The sequence below is a fragment of the Netta rufina genome (genome assembly GCF_964035555.1).
Source record: "Netta rufina genome assembly, chromosome: 3".
Classification (NCBI taxonomy): Eukaryota; Metazoa; Chordata; class Aves; order Anseriformes; family Anatidae; genus Netta; species Netta rufina.
In genome coordinates, this window is record NC_140125.1 from 25,122,947 (window position 1) to 25,142,066 (window position 19,120).

Sequence of the window (19,120 nt, forward strand, 5' to 3'; positions counted from 1 at the left end):
TGAGTGCTTGTATATTTTTTGCTTGCTTTTTTGATTGCTTATGTTATTACCTTGCACTATTTTCCTTCTGCTTTCGCAGTGGTCCATTTCTCTTTGCAATTTATTTTGTTTCATGGTACATGTCGTTTTGGAAAGCAGTTGGCCTTGCTTTTGTGATATGTTGTCCCAGAGTATTGCTTCAGCAGTTGAAAAGAAGTGTGAATTTTAAAACCTCATGACTGCAAGCAGGTTTTAAGCACATAAACCAAAATCTGTGGGCTGTGCTCACTGGCTTAATATGCAACGACTATGCAGGAAAGAAACAGATATGAGTCCAGGACCCAAATGAATTATAGACAAACACAGTGCTCCTAACCACAGTGGTGAAAACACTCCATCGTGTTGAATATTGATGTCTTCTCACTGTTGATAAGAGTCTGCAGAGAGCAATCCTAATTGAGTGCTCATTTGTATGTTGGTTCAGATAGGAAAATTTAGGATCTAGATTGCCCCTCTTTAACAACCTAGCATATTTGCTTTTCATGAAGACTGTATCTGGCCATGGGGTTCTTACATTATAACTCATCTGAGTCTATGAAGGATCATTTTTCTGGGACAATTTTTCTACGAAGGCTTGAGAGACTGCACTTCTACACCATGTATACAACTTCTGTATGTGGTTAATTGGATGTGTATTTCAAGATAGCTCCAGGCCCATCATCCTGGGTATTGGACAAGCCCACAGAAATACAGTAACTTTTCCAAAGGAGATACATGTTAGACCCTGATGCTGATGTTAATTAACACATATGACTGCTACACATAAACTAATCTGGCACACATCACCAAGGCACCTGAATTTGGGATCTGTGCTCTCTCTGTGGTCATTGGAGAGAGGCAGTTCACTGATGAGCTGAAGTCACATCCTTGCAGGGCCTGGCTCTTGGTGAACAGGAGACAATTAGGCACCGATGCTTAAGAGGCTTGATTAAATGTTTGGAGTCAGATGGAGTTTAAATTTCCACCAGTGAGAGATACAGTAAAAAGGGAGGGAGAAAGGTGAAGGTGCCACCTTGGATGAAAGGCTATTCTGCTTTCACTCAGCAGGCTGTGTATGCACAGTCATGCTAATGGCAACCAGGAATTTAACAGGAATTTCATTGGAAATGTATGCGAGAAGCAATAGAGGTAGGACAAATGGGGACAGGATTGTGTAAGAGGCCTCCTGGACTCATGGCCTAAACAAATGGATCACATGGCTGGAAAAGCCTCCTGCTTTAAGTATGTCATGCCTGTTTTGAATTACTGGAGCATCCAAAATGTTTGCAAATCCCTTGCCAGTGTCGTAACTCAAAATAGCACACTTGATAATTTCCAAAACTGTAGGTACACTGTATATTTTTGGTTATAATTTTGGTATAATTTTTCTACCCAAATTTGAAATGCTGCTATTTTCAATAAACTCTTGAGAACTAATGAGTGATATATAAGAGCAAAACAACTAATTCATAAATTTGGAAGTTACCTTCTGCTGCTCAGGTTTGTTAAGCTCAGGCTCTTTGGGTCTTTCACTTGACCAGCCTTTACCAATAATGTAGGTTATCTCATTATTTTTTTTGTTCCATAATTTGAAACTATGAATAATGTTCCCCAGGCCTCATTTCTGAGCAAAGTCGTTTGTTCAGCTGACTGGGGACTACATCGACATTCTGTTGGACATTCAAATTACAGTCAAATTAAGTAGTTTTAATATCTACCTTAACATTTTATCTCTTGAACTCCTAAATCCAGATTGCACATTGTCAAGGTGTGGTGAATTGTTTCTATCATGTATTTACACTTGCGATGAATTTCTGTGGGTACATCCAGGATAAGGCTTCCCTCTAGAATGCCATGTTGTGTTAGATATGCTAATAATATTTCCCCTGTTGAGGGATGAGCACAAATTACGTTTCTTTGTAGTTTAAGGGAAATATAGCATTTGTAAAGTGTGGTAGATTTGGTTCCTATATCCTTGAGTACCATTTATGAATCAACATATATGCAAAGAAAAGCAGACTGGTGCCAGCAGTGGCTGGTAGAAATCAGCATATTCTGTAAAAGTTCCTGAAAACTTCACTTTTTTATACTTGTGAAGCTAATCTGAGATTATTATGGGGTTAAGAAATAATGCAATTTCTAATGTATTGTCTTTTGAGCAAGCCCTACCAGGCTTGAAACTACCCTGCTGAAGCCTGTCTGCGCACAGTGAAGTCTGTCTGTTATAGATAGCCTCATATCTGAGGAGGCCAGCCAGTGCTCCCTGATCCCAGCCTCTCTCCTATTTATGTAGCAGAGTACCTGTTGACTGAGCCTTATCATCAGTCTTGTCCTTAACTGGTTTATGGCTGGCTCCTGAGCAAATCACCCAGTCACTTTGTTGATATCCTTTCCAGATTCCTACAGTCATGTCATGAGGATAAAAAAAAATATTTCTGTGATTCCAGTTGTGCCACTTTGGTTTATAGCTAAGAGAAAATGTTTGGTGTTTTTAGCATGTCTTATATTTTCACTGTGAAGCCATTTACCCCATCCGAGAGGCTGTCTGTTATCAGGATCCTATTGGCTGCAGATATCCGGGACTCTTTTCCACAGTTAACAAGAATTCTGTATTTGGGATACTTTTAGTGACTCATTTCTGGTTACAAGACGGTTAAATTTGTATCTCAGCAGGTACCTCCATGAATATGTACTTAGAATACCTGATTTCATGGTCACCTTGGCAGACTATTTAATAACTTTCTCCTGTATCATCTATGAAATGTCCAGCTCAAGTTCTGGCAACTTCTGTAGACCAATTTACCAAAGACCTATTTATTCTTTAAAGCCTTCCTTGCAACAAGAAAATTTTGTTTTAAAATCTGTTTGGCCATTATGATAAAGGACAACCCAAGCCACTGATGTTCTGCATCTGGGAGAGCAAGAAGGGCCCATAGATAGAGCGCCACATGGTGCCCACATGTGGGGAAGGTGCAGTGCCAATCCATCCCCTAACCGTGCACTGTGTATAGGACATGGCATGACTGTAAGTATCAAAAAGTGTAGTCTTCTTTGTAAGTGGCCCAAGCAAGATACTGTCACAAGGTCCACTCCCTGCAGACTTTTCTCTCTTTATGTACAATAAAAACAAAAGGTGAAATTGCTGAGAGTCTTTTGCTCTAAGATTTGTTAATTTAGGCTTCCAGGCATCTCTGAGTTAGGAAATGAGTCAAGTGGTTATTATTTACTCATCTGCTCTGCAGTTTCTGCTGTCTTAATCATTTTGGTTGTTGCTGGGAGTGTTACCTTCTCCAAAACAGAGACTTGAAAGCTGAGGAACTAATGGCAGTCTTCACTACCCTGATTACAAAACGCCAGTTCTTATCAGGCTGGCTGCCATATTCATGCCTTGGATCATGCGCTTCCCTGCAGAGGTTAGAGGGGATCCCCCATGTGTTTAGTCTGTAAGGAGAGTTAACAGAGATGCAGTTTGTAATCCAGGGATTTCTGGTGGTGAGGCCATAGCCCAAGGGCTCCAAGTGCTCCCATGTGTGGATCCTGAGCCCCACAAGCTTCTGTGCTCACAGGACTCAGGAGCAGTCAGGGCTGGTCCACAGAAGTGCTGCAGAACTGCCATCCCATCTCCCAAGGCTTAGGCAGCCCTGCTGTAATACATCATACCCCAGGGTTTCTCTCTTCCTAAAGAAAAATGAAAAAAAAAAAAAATCCTCTTTTCTTGTTCTTTAATTGTATCTACTTTTGACAAGTAACTTGTGAAATGTTTTCTATGCCTGTGGCAGTCACCCACCGCTGTGCTGTCTGAATGCCTCACACCACCACTGCCACACGCTCTGGCTGTTTGTGCTTGCTGGGACATAGGTGCAGAGGCTGTGGTGCATTTCAGGGCTGTCCGAAGTTTGAAGTGACTTGTTTGTATCATCTTCCTTAAAGCAGCAGCCTAATCGCTCAGTGTCTCAGTGTTTACGTCTGTTATCAGAGCAGCATAGTAGAGGTACAGGCTTTTCTATGGAGATTCCACACACCCACAGCTGACAGTGCTGTAATTTTTCCTTTGATAACTGATAGTGCTATTGGTGCCTTATTTGTTCGTTGTCTCTATCACTGTCACATAAATGTACTAGATATCACTTATCACTGGACTCCTGACCTTCCTATTTGTGCTTTTCTTCCAGGTAATCACTGAACTTTCACTGCACTTTCTCACTGCACATCCCTTTATGACTTTTTTTTTTTTTTTTTAATAGCAGCAGCTAGTGGTTTCAGTGGAATATAGGAACTGTGGTTTGCATCCAGCATGCAAATCCATGAAAAGAAATTGTCCCTGTCCTAGTTAAACAGCTTACAGTGGTTAAAAAAAAAAAAAAAAAGAGCAGCTGATAGGAGAAAGTTAAGCCATTTCTCATGTTCCTAGCACCTAGTGTCCCTCTCAGGACTGCTGGCAGGATTGAGACACCAGGCAGGTGTAAGCACTAGTTCCAGACAGGCTGGGAGGAAGGCAGAAATGTAGGTTCGTCAGCCAGCCAAAGAGTTTCTCCTTATTGCAAGAAGCACACAGACTGTAACCCGAGTATCACACCATCATTAAGTCCTATCCACTTACCTACTTCATTAGTTCAAGGATTGTGGTGCTTTTAATCTTTGTGATCTGGGTCACCGCAGGATTCAGGCTAATGTCTGAATCAACATGGTGCTCCAGCTTCCCACTTCCAGCACTGTGTGCTTTGCAGCCTGTCTGTCCTCACTCAAGCTGAGTAAACACAAAGGAAGGCAGATTTTGAAGCCTGCCTTTTTTCCTCCTATAGTCATGTCAGCTAGGGTCTTTCCTTGTTTTGTTGTTAGCTTGTTTATATGACCAACACCCAGTAATCAGGGATTAAAACCCAACAGTACTATACCCAGTGCTGGTCAGCCCTTTGCTTTTCCAGCTTGTGGAGGGGGAAAAGTTATTTTGCTGGGCTGGGATTATTCCCTGAGCAATGTTTTGAAGCAGCCCAGTACCTGCAGCACAGCCAGCAGAGAAATAATCCTCAAGTTTACCAGCCCAAAGTGTTGCAGCTTGGCCAGTGAGACTGCAGGAAGGAAACCAGACAGCTCTTTGTACTCATTTTAGTGGGTAAACCTCAGCCTTCAGACCCCTCTTCAAACCACCGGGGCCAGCCATGGCATGATGTGATGTCCGCAGAGGTGGCCTTTGCTTCAGGTGGAGGAGCTCTTCCAGCAGTGATCTCCTGGGGTCAGGAGTGACCATGCTGCTCCAGAACAGCATCAGGGAAGACAGACGTACACATGTAGGCATCTCATCCTGTTCTGTGGGGTGGCTGTAGATTTCAAATTCAAATTTCTGATAAATATAAATGGGCGAGAGCCTCGGAGAGAATTTGGGGGGGGGAAAATAAAGTCTATGCTTGGGGAGACCTCTTTGCAATGGAAAATAGGCTGGCGAGGCAGTCTGATGGTAAGACCAAAATTATACCTCTCCCAAATTGTATTCATTCCCTATCTTCCTGTATGAAAATGAAGGAACAAGCAGGTAACAGTATTGCTTAACACCCACCTGTCCTGCTGGAATAACTGGGCTTGCATTGGCCACCTGCTGCAGCTGTTTTGTTAACCCATGAGATAGGGAAGAAGAGAAAGTGCGTGCTGGAAGGAAAACTGGAATTTAAATGATCAAACCAGTCACTGTGATCTATAAGTGTTGTGAGAGGGCTAGGAGGAGTCCAGTCTGCATCAAGACCTGTGCAGAGGTTCAGGAGCTGTGGAAGTAAGTGCACAGAGATGTACAGCACGGAAGGAAAAGGAGGGCTGTGATAAAGAGAGGTCCAAAGGAAAATTGTGGGAGAAATGATAGGGAGAAATGTAAGCACATCCATGTAAAGTGACTTTGGTTGGCATTTATACCTGGTTGATACTGAGGTTTTACTACGTAGAACATGACTGTTGATATAAACATTGCCACCAAAAACTGCACTCTGCATGTAGAGCTGCAAAAATTTTTGTGCCAGTGCACCCTGCTTTGCTTTGTGTACCTGGACTAAACCATACCAGTGTAATTGCTATGATGCCAGAAAGGCTTGCTGCTCTGCAGGCCTTTTTTAAAGTATTTAAAAGCATATTAAAGTATATGCTTTTTAAAAATATTTTTTCTCTTTTAGTTTTTGCACAGAAATACTTCCTTATTGCCATATAATCCTCTTGGAGCACTGCGTGCACTTAACAGTGTATGCTGGTTTGTTTCCCAAAGGTTTTTTTTAATGTGCAGGGCTGCTGAAGCTTTGAAGAGAAATCTTGGATCACTTTTTTAATGAGGTGTGGAAAGCGAACTGTGGGAATAAGTGGACTTGGCTGGACTGTAGCTTGCCTGGGTCCCTCGGGAGCTTTGAATGTCCAAGGGATGCAAGAGTTTGATGTTAAGAATATCCCAGAAACATGAAGTTCCTGAAGGAAATACTAATCATCTTCACATGCGTCCTAAACCCTCACAGCTCCTGAGATTTCAAGCATTTATACTGTATCCATTACGTCAAAGGACATGTGCCTGAAAGGAGTAGTTGGATGGTTCGCAGTAAAGTCTGTAAATATTACAAGGCAGTAAAAATATGTTCTAAGACAATCAATAATGTTAACATTAATAGTATGTCTGAACTTCTGTAATTTCAGCAAGATGTTTGGGGAAGGATCCTGACCTCCCTCGCCTCTGGAGCAAGGCAGAAGCACTATTCAAAGTGCCAGGGAAAAGAATAACCAAGAAACGTCATGCTTCAGCCCTTGGGAAAGATAAGCTAGATCCAGAAAGTATGAGAGGCATTTCTGCACACGTCAGTGCAGAGAGGGGACATACTTTTCTCTGAAGTGCTTGAAATACTTCATCTGTTTAGGAGGAGTTACAGCAGCAGTAATCAATGAGGTATTAGCTAAGAACCTCATGAAGTAACGGGGAGGATTTTATATTGACCACAAAAAACCTTAGGGGCTCATACTCGTGAGTGCAACCATCTCTCTTTGCTGAGAACGGCTTTGTTTTGTGGTCCAAAAAGCGTTAAAAGCACAGGGACTCCCTCTTTGCACATGTGAGAAGGCTCCTGCTTCCCTTAGCAGCCCTTGAGCACTGCCCGGGCGGCGTGCTGTGGCTTTGCACACCCAGTGTGTGCTGAGTGTGCAGCCAGATGCCTGCGAAACGCTGGTGACCACAGACTCACTCCACTGTATGCTACGGCATTCTTTGGGGAGGAGAGGCTCCTAGCAGCTCTGTTCGTAATGGAAGTGTAAGCATGCAAGCTTTATTACCTGCCACTGCCAGCTCACCAGGAAAGTATGCCATTCCTGCGCCGACGGATATCTAGCTGCTGCTGTTTAATTATCATGTGTCTGCTCTGCCAGAAGCACTGGCCCGCTCCATCCTTTGGCTTTTCACTGCTGTACACAAAGCAGGAGCCTCTTGCTCATCTGAATTACTGCTGGATGTTATTACAGCCACTGCAGGAAGGGAAATGCAGAGCAGCAAAGGCTTTGCCTCTCTGCTTGTGAGGGAAGTTTTGGAGGAACTAATTTTTCTGCATGTCTGTGATTTACAAAGTCTGTGCCTGAAACTTTTATAATGCTTGAGATTTCATATACCACAATTGTTTAAATGGAGGGGTCTTTCACTGCCTCTTCCCATGCTTGCGAATGAGTGCTGTCAGCTCAGAGGCAGGCCTGTGGTGTTGCCATTTAAGTGCTGTGCAGAAGAAGTAAGGTTATACAAATGCTGTTACAGGCAGAAGAGAAGAGGGAAAAAAAAAAAAAAAAGAAAAGAAAAGAAAAGAAAAAAAAAGCTGAGGGATTAAGAAGGGAAAAAGAGCACAAAACCCAGCCAAACCAAAGCCACAGGAAATGGATTCTGAATGTGGGCGCAGGAGCTAGACAGAAAGGGATTTGGCAGGAGAGAAATTGTTGCAAGGACCTCAGTGAGAAATATAAGGCCCAGTCCTATATAAGACATGCCCATGACGAATCTTTAGACCCCAAAATAAACCAATCTGCTTGGCAATATGATAGCCTGCTAGGTCTAGGATCTGAGGAACCAGTGCGTGATAAAAGGGTTAGAAGTGCTGGAAAAAGGAAGGAAAGGTGGGAGCGGTGCAGTGTGTGGGGAGGAGGGATGGCTTGCTGTCAGCTCCTTGGGCTGGCGCAGTCTCACCTACACAGAGACAGGCAGCGAATGCTGCTTCGCAAATGGGTGGGGAATTTGTTTGCAAAACAGCAGCTCTGGTTCTGACAAAGAGGGGTACGCTTCGCATATGCTTACTTGCCAGTTCTTCTGTTTCAGGCAGGATACTCCTCGTTACGCTGGATTCTGGATCCCTTCCCAGCCTCCTGTAGATTTTGGAAAGTCTCCCACTCAGCTGCCATGTGGAAGGCTTTGAACTTAAAATGGGAACAGGCGCAGCACAACCGGGGCTGGGGGTGGCTGGCAGCCCTCCCCCCCTCTCGCCCTTCCCTCCCCAGTGCAACCACTGCGAATCCATCCTAGAGCCCCGAGAGCTTGGGGAGAGGCTGTGGGGAAATGTGTTCCAGTACTATGGCAAAGTGTCCTGCTTCAACAGGTGACACTGGGATTTCTCTATATAAAAAAATAAATAAATAAATAAATAAATAAATGGCTTCCCCTTCAAGAAATGGACATGTTGGTGGAGAAAATGCCACCTGATTATAAATGTGCCTTAAGTCAGGAGAAAAAAACAAGCTGCAAACTACTCAGCTGATAAGCACAAGCAAATAATTTAGTTGTGGCATACATCTGGTAAACCTCACTCCTATCAATGTGAGTTGTGTGCAGCCCAAGCTGGCTCATAAAACAAACACAGCTTTGGGCAGCTACTCAGTAGAGCCCCGTCTTGCTTCATCCCACTCAGAAGCTAGTCACGGCCCTTGTGACATACTTATAAGTGACATACTTATTTGTAGATAGGTGTGATGTTTGCATATAGGGTCTGAACTGAAAAGATGAAGAGATACCCTGAGATACTGTCAGTATTGCCCTCGATACCCTTGATACACCTGGTGCTGTGTTTACCTGTCATAACACATTTCTGAAGATCTCCATGTTGGCCTGAGGAGCTGCAGAGAGCTGCTGCTGTGCTACAGCGCCACAACCCACTTTCCTCACTTCCTTCCTTGTGCAGTTGTGTAAAGCTGTGGTCACCAGCACAGAAGAAAAACAGACTGGATATTTTTAATCCATCTTTTAAAAGGCTTCATCAGGCTTGTTCCTCGATGCAGCAGCATTGTGTTTAGTTACATCACCTCCGCACTCTCGGTGGCCAGCACACCACATGAAGCACTGCACCTCAGAGGAGGAGGTATGGCAGGCCCATCCTACCCCTCCTGTTTTTTCCTGGGATGGAGATTAGAAAAGCAGTTTTCAGTAGTGATGGGAAGAGCATCACATCGGCGTACACGGGGATTTCTTGCAGTTTCAGTTGTGCCTGCACTGTAACAAAAGGCATCACACAGGAAACAGACGTCATGGGGCTGAGCTCTGCATTGTTGGTGGGTTCATGGGTCTTGAAATATCCAAGATAAGAGCTTTGTTCCTTTGCAGAATGCATGGGGGAAAGAAAAACATCACAGTGTAAAAATGAATCAATCTACACCCTCCAGAGGAGGTAACACTGGTGTAGTAAGAGATGCTAAAGCAGCTCAGGAGCAGAATATTGAACTCAAGAAAGCAATCAAATGCAGCAGGTTTTTCAGGGATTTTTTCTTTTTTTCCCTCTGGGATCTCCACTGCTGCATTTGTGTAGGTACACGACATCCAGCAGGAGAAAAAAATCCTCACTGAAGAGGTTCCCAAGAGAGAACAGCAGACAAGATAAGTGTGAGCAGTCACTGGCAGAAGTTGCAACGCAGCACTCCAGTCTGCTGGTATTTAACATTCAGTAGTAGGCATGGACCGAGTCCTGCTAATTGTAAGGACATCTCTCCGTCGCACCACACTGGGAACTGTCTGAGTCAGCAGCATCGATGATGCTTCACACAAACACAGTAACGTCTGCCAATACACCACGAGGGAGGGGAGGACTTGCTGAAGTAGAGGATGCCTCATGAATATTTTTGTGCTGTTACCCAAAGAGGAGGGGTGAGCTGCTGCTGCCTGCTCCCCCGGTGCTCCTGCCCAGGAGGCAGGCAGCACGCTGCAGGCCAGCTGGCCTGGCCCCCTCGCCAAGCAGGACACCGCTCTGCTGGCCCACAGAAACACCGGTGGCCACGCTTCCTGACCAGAAACCTGCTTCACCCAGCAGGGCAATGCTCCCCCAGGAGCAGAGCACCATCCCTATTTCTCCATTTTCCCGTTCAGGAGCACTTTGCCTCCTTCTCCCCTCCCCTGTGGGTGAGCATCGCTGCAGGCCTCCCCCGCGGCCTGGCCACAGGCGCCTCACAGCAGCGGCTCCCCATGGGGGCTTTGCCTTAGAAACAAGCCTCAGTCGCGTGAGAGGGTTGAACGGCTGCGTCGGGAAAACTGCGTAATGAAGGGCTTTCTGAAGCACACATTATACCCGTTTCAAACTACAAAGCAATTGAAAGATCAGTGGTCAGGGATTTATGAAATGATTTATTGTGTCGGTGACCACGAAGATATTTCTTGCCAATGGAGTGTTTTTTTTCTGTCACAGGGACAACAGTTGTTTTTATCCAGGGCCAAAACCCGAAGCCATTATTCATTTTATTACTTGGGCAAAATTCTCATTAAAGTCTTAAGGGATTGGCTCAAGACTTGATATTTCAAAGGAGACTGCATTTAGAAGAGAAAATAGAAGCAAAATCTCTGCAAACATTGGAGCATGTCTTTAAACTCCTTCTACAAACACATTAAGGCCACTGTGATGCAAAGAGGGAAAGTTAGTTCGGCCGCAATTCCCATTCTTCCTGCATGCCAGGAGATTGCGAGGTGGATTTCTCCTGAAGATAATGTTGTTTACGCTCCACCAAGGTAGCCTTAGCACAAGCCCGCTCTGCTGCTTATCATCCTGGCGCCTGAGAAGGTCTTGGATAGCCTGCAACTAAAAACACGGGTGGTAATAGAGCCCTGCAGGTGTGCTGCCAGAGAACCAACGAGGTGGTCGCTGGGGCAGGCCGAGATGAAAATAAACAGCATATGGATTTCACTCTGGCCCGAGGGTCCCCAGAGAGAGATTGAGGGAACGGTGCACAAACCGATCAGCAGGCATCGCTGCTGCCTGCTGGATGCGTGTGGTTTCTCCTCTAACGCAGTCGGAGAAGTATCTGTGTACAGGCGATTCTGCAGGTATGTTTTAATACTTAATTGGATGCTTTTAAAATATGGAAGTGGTTTACCTGTAATACATTATGCTTCCACCAGCCTTTGCCTAGATTTGACAATTCCTTAGGGCAGGAATTATCTTGCGTTGCAGCGTGCATATGGATGACAATTAAAAATTTAGCAATGTATGTGAGAAGAACTGGAAATGACTTTAATTGCCTCAGTGTTTCTGAGAGCCTTGAAACTTGCTTCTGCAGACTCAGACTAGAGGAGCTCTACGTTTGTACGTAGCGAGCTATCAGATTTCAGAGGTCAGTTTTCAGTGTTAGAGTTTCCTACTGTAAGTTAAACCACCTTCCATCCCCAAAACAACATCTCCCTCTTCATCCATATATAATCTCCCTCTTCACTCATATATCAAAGCACAAAAATGACATCATTCTCTGAATTCTCAAAATTAAAGTGATGAGCAGGAACAGTCCAGGGTGGAGTGATGTAAATTTTACTTTGTCCAGGCTTCTTGATAGCAAAGACGGAGAATGTATTTTTGGGGTGTCCAAACCAGCATGAGAGTGAAACAACTTAATTCACTTTCCCTTGATACAGCCTTAAGATTTTGAATTCACGTTGTCCAGCACACACATAATTCACAATGTCCAGGAGAGCAGTTTTACAACTCTGCAGCGTATTCCCCTGAGCCAAGCCATCATTACCTGAAATGACACTCTCAGCTGTTCAGCCAGAAATAAATGTGTAGAAATACTCATTTAACTCCAACTGCAGGGCTAATCTTGGCAGATCACAAACACTGGTGTGCAGAAGTGGGGCAGATTCAGCATTCAAATAAAACGTGTGTCTGCTGGGTAACTTCATTTAACAGCCTCAAGTTGCACCAGAGAAGGTTTGGATTGGACACTGGGAAGAATTTGTTCACAGAAAAGGTGGCCAAGCAATGGAATAGGCTGTCCAGGGAAGTGTTGGACTCCCCATTCCTGGAGGCATTTAAGAGATGTGTGGACATGGCACTGAGGAACGTGGTTTAGTGATGGCACTTGGTCAGGTTGATGGTTGGACTTGGTGATCCTGAAGGTTTTTTCCAACCTAGACTATTCTGCGATTCTCAGAATTGCATAGGGACTATCAACTATGGTCAGAGGAGACATTTTTCTCTTCACACCAATGTTCAGCAAACAGTCATTGTGCATACAGACAGTTGCCTTGCCCATAATTTGTGAGCCTGGACAATGCCTGTATAAGTCAAGTGTACCAAAATTTCTTTTCTCTATGATCTGGAGAAAAAAAAAAAGAGTTGCAGAGAGAGATCAGTGTTCCTTCAACATGTGATCACCATATTTAACACACATATTTAATAGATAGGCATCTGAGTTCATGGCCTCAGTGCCCTGCTCGTTCCCATGTTACCATCCTTCTGGTCCTGAGCACACTGTGTCCTCCTGGCTGCCCTGCTGTGCTCGGGCACCAGCTGTACCCCAGTCCCTTTTGCAAGCTTTGAGAGGGAGTTGGACAGTAGGTGACAGGCTTTGGGGGCAGCCTCTAGGTCACCTGCCGTGGGTCACCTCCCCACATGGGGCTGACACAGCGCTGGGATGAGTGAATGAAGCATCGCTCCCTGCTATTAGAGCAGTGGAATCCATCCCCAGCCTGACCTCGTGCAAACCCTGCTCCTGTATTTATAGCATGGAAAGAACAAGCACGGCTGCTGCCAGCAGAGCTGAAATGCATGGGGTGGTGCAAAAATCTTCCCTACAGGTCCAGATCTGCTCTCATGCTGGCAGGGGCTGCCCAGCTCCCCATACAGATGCTGCCTTGTGCTCCCCTCTCCCAGGCTGGCCCTTCCCTCGCCTGCCCCTCTCTTCTGGGAATGTCCTTTGCCAGCAACAGTGAGGGATCTCCCTCCGCATACAGCAAGCAGCACCCTACAAAATATAGACAAGCTCATGTAGACAGAGCTAAACCTCCCACAAGGTGTAATTTTTCCACTTTTGTTGCTTTTAAATGCAAAATCAACATAAGAAAAGTATATAGGAGGTAAACAAGCAGGAGAGAGACCTTGAGACCTGTCAGCTCTGCATTTGGAGAACCTGAGCCCTCAGCAACATCTCTGCTAAAGGTTATTTCACAGTGGCTCAAAGGAGAGGCTTAAGGATTTAAGGATTTTGTTAATCAGGCTGTGACACACCTCAAATCGTTCATCTCCATGGGCTTCCTTTGCAAGAAGCCCATGCTTTTCCAAACATTTCCAAGTGTAGGTTCTCATTACAGCAGCAAGGATGGAAGCAGAGCAGAAGCAGGTCGCCTAGCTTGCAGGCACAGCAGTGCACGGTGGTTTCAGGGTCTGTGCTGGGGATGGAAGAGCTTTTGGAGCAAGCACCCAGCGGCCACCAGGACAGTCACTGTGCTGCGCTGCCAGGCTGCAGCCTGTGAGAGGCTTGGTGATGCCTGAGGGGAGAGGATGGTCCAGAGGATATTCCCTTGCATGTGTTTTTTGGGTGGCAGCGACTTACTTAAGAGTATACAAAGGGCGAGAGTTTTTTTAATGATGAAGCACCTGCGCATTTGGACCTTGTGACTAATTTGGGGTGGCTTCACTGAACTTGAAGCAGTGTAATAACATGTCCACCATAAAGAAATCATACTGTAAAAGAGACTCTTTTTTACTGTCTTAAGATCCTGGTTGGATGAATTATTAGTTACAGGCTCTTTTGCAGCGATCCTTTCCTGGGTTCCCTCCTCACCCCAAGGGAGGTGCCAGAAAGAGTGAGAGGTGGCTGTTAAGCATTTTTTTTGGCATCCCCAGCTCCAAGGCAGGATGCCTGTGGTTATATTAACTCTCTGGATTTGGGGGACAATGCACTTAAACTCCTCTCTCCGTCAGTTACCCTGGAGCAGTGAAGTGCACCCCTCTCTCTGCGATGATTTTAAAGCATTTTGCAAGGGGCAGGCTCCACCAGCATGACGTGAAACGGAGAGGAGCAGCCCCACTGTAAGGGAGGAGAAACAAGCACAAACGTGCCAGATAACCTGCAGAGAGCTGTTTGGAGAGGACAGTGTCCCTCAACCTCTTGCCCTGTGGACACCCACAGGTACCTGAGCAGTCTTGGCTCCTCGGGGCATCCTTGGCACGGCACTTCTGGTGTGGCAAGTGACTCATCTCCAGCCTTGCTAAGCAAAAATCATCATCTCTGATAAGCCTGCACACAGACCGTGGCTTCCTGCTGTACGTGGCAGATAAAGAAAAAGAAGAGGCTTCCAAAAAATTGCAGAAGCAGTAGAGGAAACTGCTGGTGTGTGATACAGCCCAGTGAGCACACCTTTTCTTTTTCTGCGGGTGTTTCAGTCTCGCTGCTTCGAGGTGCGCTGCTGCAAGCTGCGTTTCCTATCTGCCTGCCTGCACCGTGACCGTGTGAGAGCTGCACGGGGACAGCAGAGCTGCAGCTGATGTGAGATACAACCCAGCGAGATCGGGCTGCTCGCTTTGTTCGCACTGTTTATCTGTTCCCCTGCCAGCACGCTTCCCCGTGCCCCTCTGGCGTGCTTTAGCACCAGCCAGCCCTGTGCCATCATTCCTCTCGCGTGCACAGAAACTGCCCCGGGGCAGTCATCGGAAAGCCAGGCTTAATTTAAGTGAGGCACATTGGCAAGAAAGGACAAAGGTGAAGCTTTTTGCCCTGAAAAAGTGTGAAGCTGGCTGCTGCAGTCTGCTACAAAGGAGATTTCATTTAGAAGCACACACACAAACGTGGTCCAGTAAAATACCATTCAAACTGTACTGGCAGCAGATCACATTCTCAATGATGATGTGGTACAAAAGGCTTGACGTTTAAATCAGACAAGAAAAAAGATAAATAAATGTATCTACTGCTTTTCTGCCTTTCCATTGGGTTCACACACCACTGTCTGCATCCCTCTTTTTGGCATCAATCCCCCTCTCCACAACAGGGGCTTTCTACTTCCCTGTGCGCTTGCCCTTTGAAATGCTTTCATAGGAAGGGCTGTGGGTCTCTTGTGTTTGAAGAGAAATATTGATCACAGAAGTATGAGAAATACATTAGTACTTACAGTTGAGTTGGAAAAATGCTTCTAAGGTATTGTTACTTTGCCACAATAGGATGCTGCAAAGACTTCCATATTAATGTCTGATTTGCCACAGCATGACCGATGGAAAACAAGCAATGTGCAAGTGCTGCAACAGAGGACATGGAGAGAACAGCAAATGTTTTCATGCATTGATCTGTCTGATGAGTTGATGAACCAGTGAGTTCTGCCTTTAAACACAGTAGAAGAGCATCCAAGGCTTCAGTTTGAAGATACTAACTAGTCTTTCCTTTCCTGGGGCTGAAATGAGTTGAGAATTTTGTTCTCATCAACTCAACCTCCATAGTGAAACCACCAGTGAAAGTTTCCAGTGTGATGATGATGATGCGCAAATGGGACACCCAGCTGGGAGGGCAGGAGTGGAAACCCAGCTGCAGCTAGCCCCAAAACTGCCATCAGGTGGCATTTGGGCTTGCAAAGACCCGGTGAGAACGTGGTGGCTCCATGAGCTGAACCTGTTTGGAAATACACGCATAGAAAACTCCCCAGACAGCCCCATGCTCTGCCCCTGGGCTAGCTACAATTTTGGCTAGCTACAATTACGCCTGCTCTGTTTAGCAACATTGGCTTTAATTTTGGAATGTTCCCTGGTGCTGGAGGTCCTTGAAAGACTGCCTCCTGCTTTCAAATGTCACTGTGGAACCTGCCTGAAAGTCCAGGGGATAAAGGCTACTCGAGGGTTCAAGCACTCCTGAAGATGCTCTTCTGTGAAGGTGAGGATTTCTGATCCTGCCCACATAGCTGTGCCAGGTGCTCCTCTACTCTGTTTGACGGTAATGGTCTTTTTGGGGTTGTTTTTCTTTCTGTACCAGGTTGCAACATGAAATGGAGGCGATTTGCATCGTGAGCTCCCAGTTGGCTGCCCATCGGTCACTGAGGATGTGTTGTGCCTTGGTTGCTGTCAGCTGGTATTACGGGAGCAGCTGTGATGGTTTATTCATGCTGCATTGCTGTGCCTGAACTCAAAAAAGGAGGCTCTCTTCTAGTATCGACAAGTTTGGCAAACTGTAGTGATAGGAGGCTAACTCTTGTATGTGGTCCGTGTGAGACTGAACTGCTCTCTCTGCTGTGGTAGCAGGGTTTGCAGCACCCCAGTCTCGCTGAGCGATAGAAATACTGGCATCTCTCACAGCAGAAAGGGGATTTTCTGCCCAGCATAAACCATTAGCAGTGCTATAGCACATTTGGTAAATAGACTAAGAAGGCGAAGAGAAGCTAGCAAGCCGCTATACAACGGGAGACGTTAAAGAAACCACCGTGTTCTCCAGCTTTGTGCAATTAAATAGCTGCTCTGCTTCACCCCAGCGGTGGTTAATCTGCAGCAGTGGTTGAGCCACTTTGTTTGTGTAATAGGCAAAGGCAGCCTGCAATGGGCTTCGGTTAGATGCAGAGATTGTATTGTCAACACAAATAATGCTTGATTACTAAGAGATGGAGTCCTAGCCAGGAACAATACATCTCCAAGTGTACGCCCTTACAATCGGAAGGATAATCTATTGATAATCCAGTTTTTAGGAAGAGTAACTGGAAAAACAGTGTGAGCAGCTGAGATGGCATTCTGCAGTGTGTGTTTGGTGAAAGGATGTATTAGCACTGTCCCCAGCACTTAATCATTGAGTGCAATACACAAAAATAGCCAGGAAAGTTGCAGACTCTGCTGAATGGGTTGAAAGGTTGTGGGAACATGTTCTGGCACAGCCTTGTGCTGTGGTGAGACACACAACAAGGGTAAAAGGATAAACCTTCTTCTCTCTTTCATTCAGCATCAATTTGCTTCCTGGAGCAGAAACGAAATTCCATTAGTCATTTAGGGTAACACTTTTCTAATGCATATAATGTGGAAATTTCTCAGCTGTAAATGTTCGGTCCTGCTCAGACACTGGGAAAAAGCTTTCGTATATTACACAGTGAAGTATTTGTAAACACAGATGAATTGAGTTTAAGGGGAACTTTGGTCAGCTGAAAAATAAACCGACAGAGTATTACAACATGACAGCAGACGAGTCAGGCACGGAACCTGCCTGCGGCTCTTAATAAAACCACCGCCGCTGTGAGTAAAGCTCGAGGCCCACTGCTGGAGTGAGTTGGAGAGCAGATACCCAAGGAAATTAGGACGAAGAAACACTTGGTTGGCTTCCTGTGGTATATGTGAAGAAAAGGTCTGTAAAAACCTGTCATTGTGCCACAGTTAGCATCCAGTTAGGTGCCAGCCTGGCCAAGGCATGAATGCTAACAGTGCCATGAGCTGCTGCTGTGCACACAGGCCGTGCCGTGCTTGTCGCTCTCATCGTCGCCGTTTTCCACCTGACATAGCTGGGGGTGCTGGGACGAGGACATTCAGAACTTGCTTTCATGTGGAAACACTTCCCTGTTGCCTTCCGGCTAGGAAGCATCTCTGGTTTTACATAGCGCCAGTCACCCAGCGGCCTTGCATCCCTTTCTGAAACACTCAGCCAAAACTGACCCTTTCTGAGGGCAGATTAGGTTAAATCAGAGCAGGCACTCCCTACCCTGGAGTAAGGGCAGCCTTTCAACTTGCATTTGCTCTTAATCAGGGTGGACTGGCAAGTGTAGACAACTGTACTATTGCACAGAGGAAAAAAGCTTGAGGATACAGATAGCAGTCTGATACGGAGGCACAGAGTGGGCCTCCCAAGCCCTAATCTTTCTTTTATGTACCTAACAAGTGTGTGAGGTTTAGTTTCTTCTGCCAATGGCATCTCTTATGCAATGTACTTTGTCCTTTCAGTTTTGTTCTCACATCGATTATTTGTACTTCTGCTTACTTCTGCAAACATCAGCCTCCTCTTTATCATTTGCCTCACTTCTTAGAATAGCTGCGTGTGTACAAACAACTGACTTGTTGTGATGCAACACTCCCAATTTTCACATGACCACCTTGACACCAGCTATCTACAGCAAATCAGTCTCTGCAAGCAAATCAGAGCTTGTTTCATTTATTTCAGTCACAAGTTGTTTTCAAGAATCTCATGGATTCCTTAATCTCACCATACACACGCTGCCACTTCCTCTGTCAGTAAATCCATGAAAATTAGCAGAACAGAAATAATGGTAACACTGCATAATTCAGTAATACACCCTGACAATATTTGCTAAGCTCCTGTCAACACGGCCTGCTTTGCTGTTGCACCAGCATGCAGTGTAACAGTCCTATGGACTATTATTGGTCTGTTTTTTTTTAGGTACCTAACACATTTTGCAGGAATATAACAACAGACTGAGGTTATATCACAAGTGGTGTGAAAGTTAGAAGGCTAAAACCCCAAACCAACAAAGGTGCACTGTTATTTTGCCACAGTTGCAGGTAAGTCTGTGTAGGAATGACTGACCAGCTCTACCCAGCTCGCTCTTCGGTGCTTGGATTTGAGTCCATCTCCTCCTCTGCTGCACACTCAGCAACAGCACCTGAGAACACACTCACAGGGCAACCAGGCAGTTGCATAATTTATGAGACAAATAAAAAACCTAGGCATGGTTACAGAAGTGTATGGTTAAAGATACTTTATAGAACAATTCAGCCATTCTTCTTTAGACAAGAGGGGAGAAGTAAATCATAAAGGTGAGTCCTTGAGGTAAATGAAAGACAGTGTGGCTTTGTGTTAATACCGGTAGAGCTACTGCAGTGGCACCTTGATGTGAAGGAATGCAGCGCTTCCCTAGCTGTGGAAATATTTTGGTCTTTTGTATGAAGAATCTATTTAG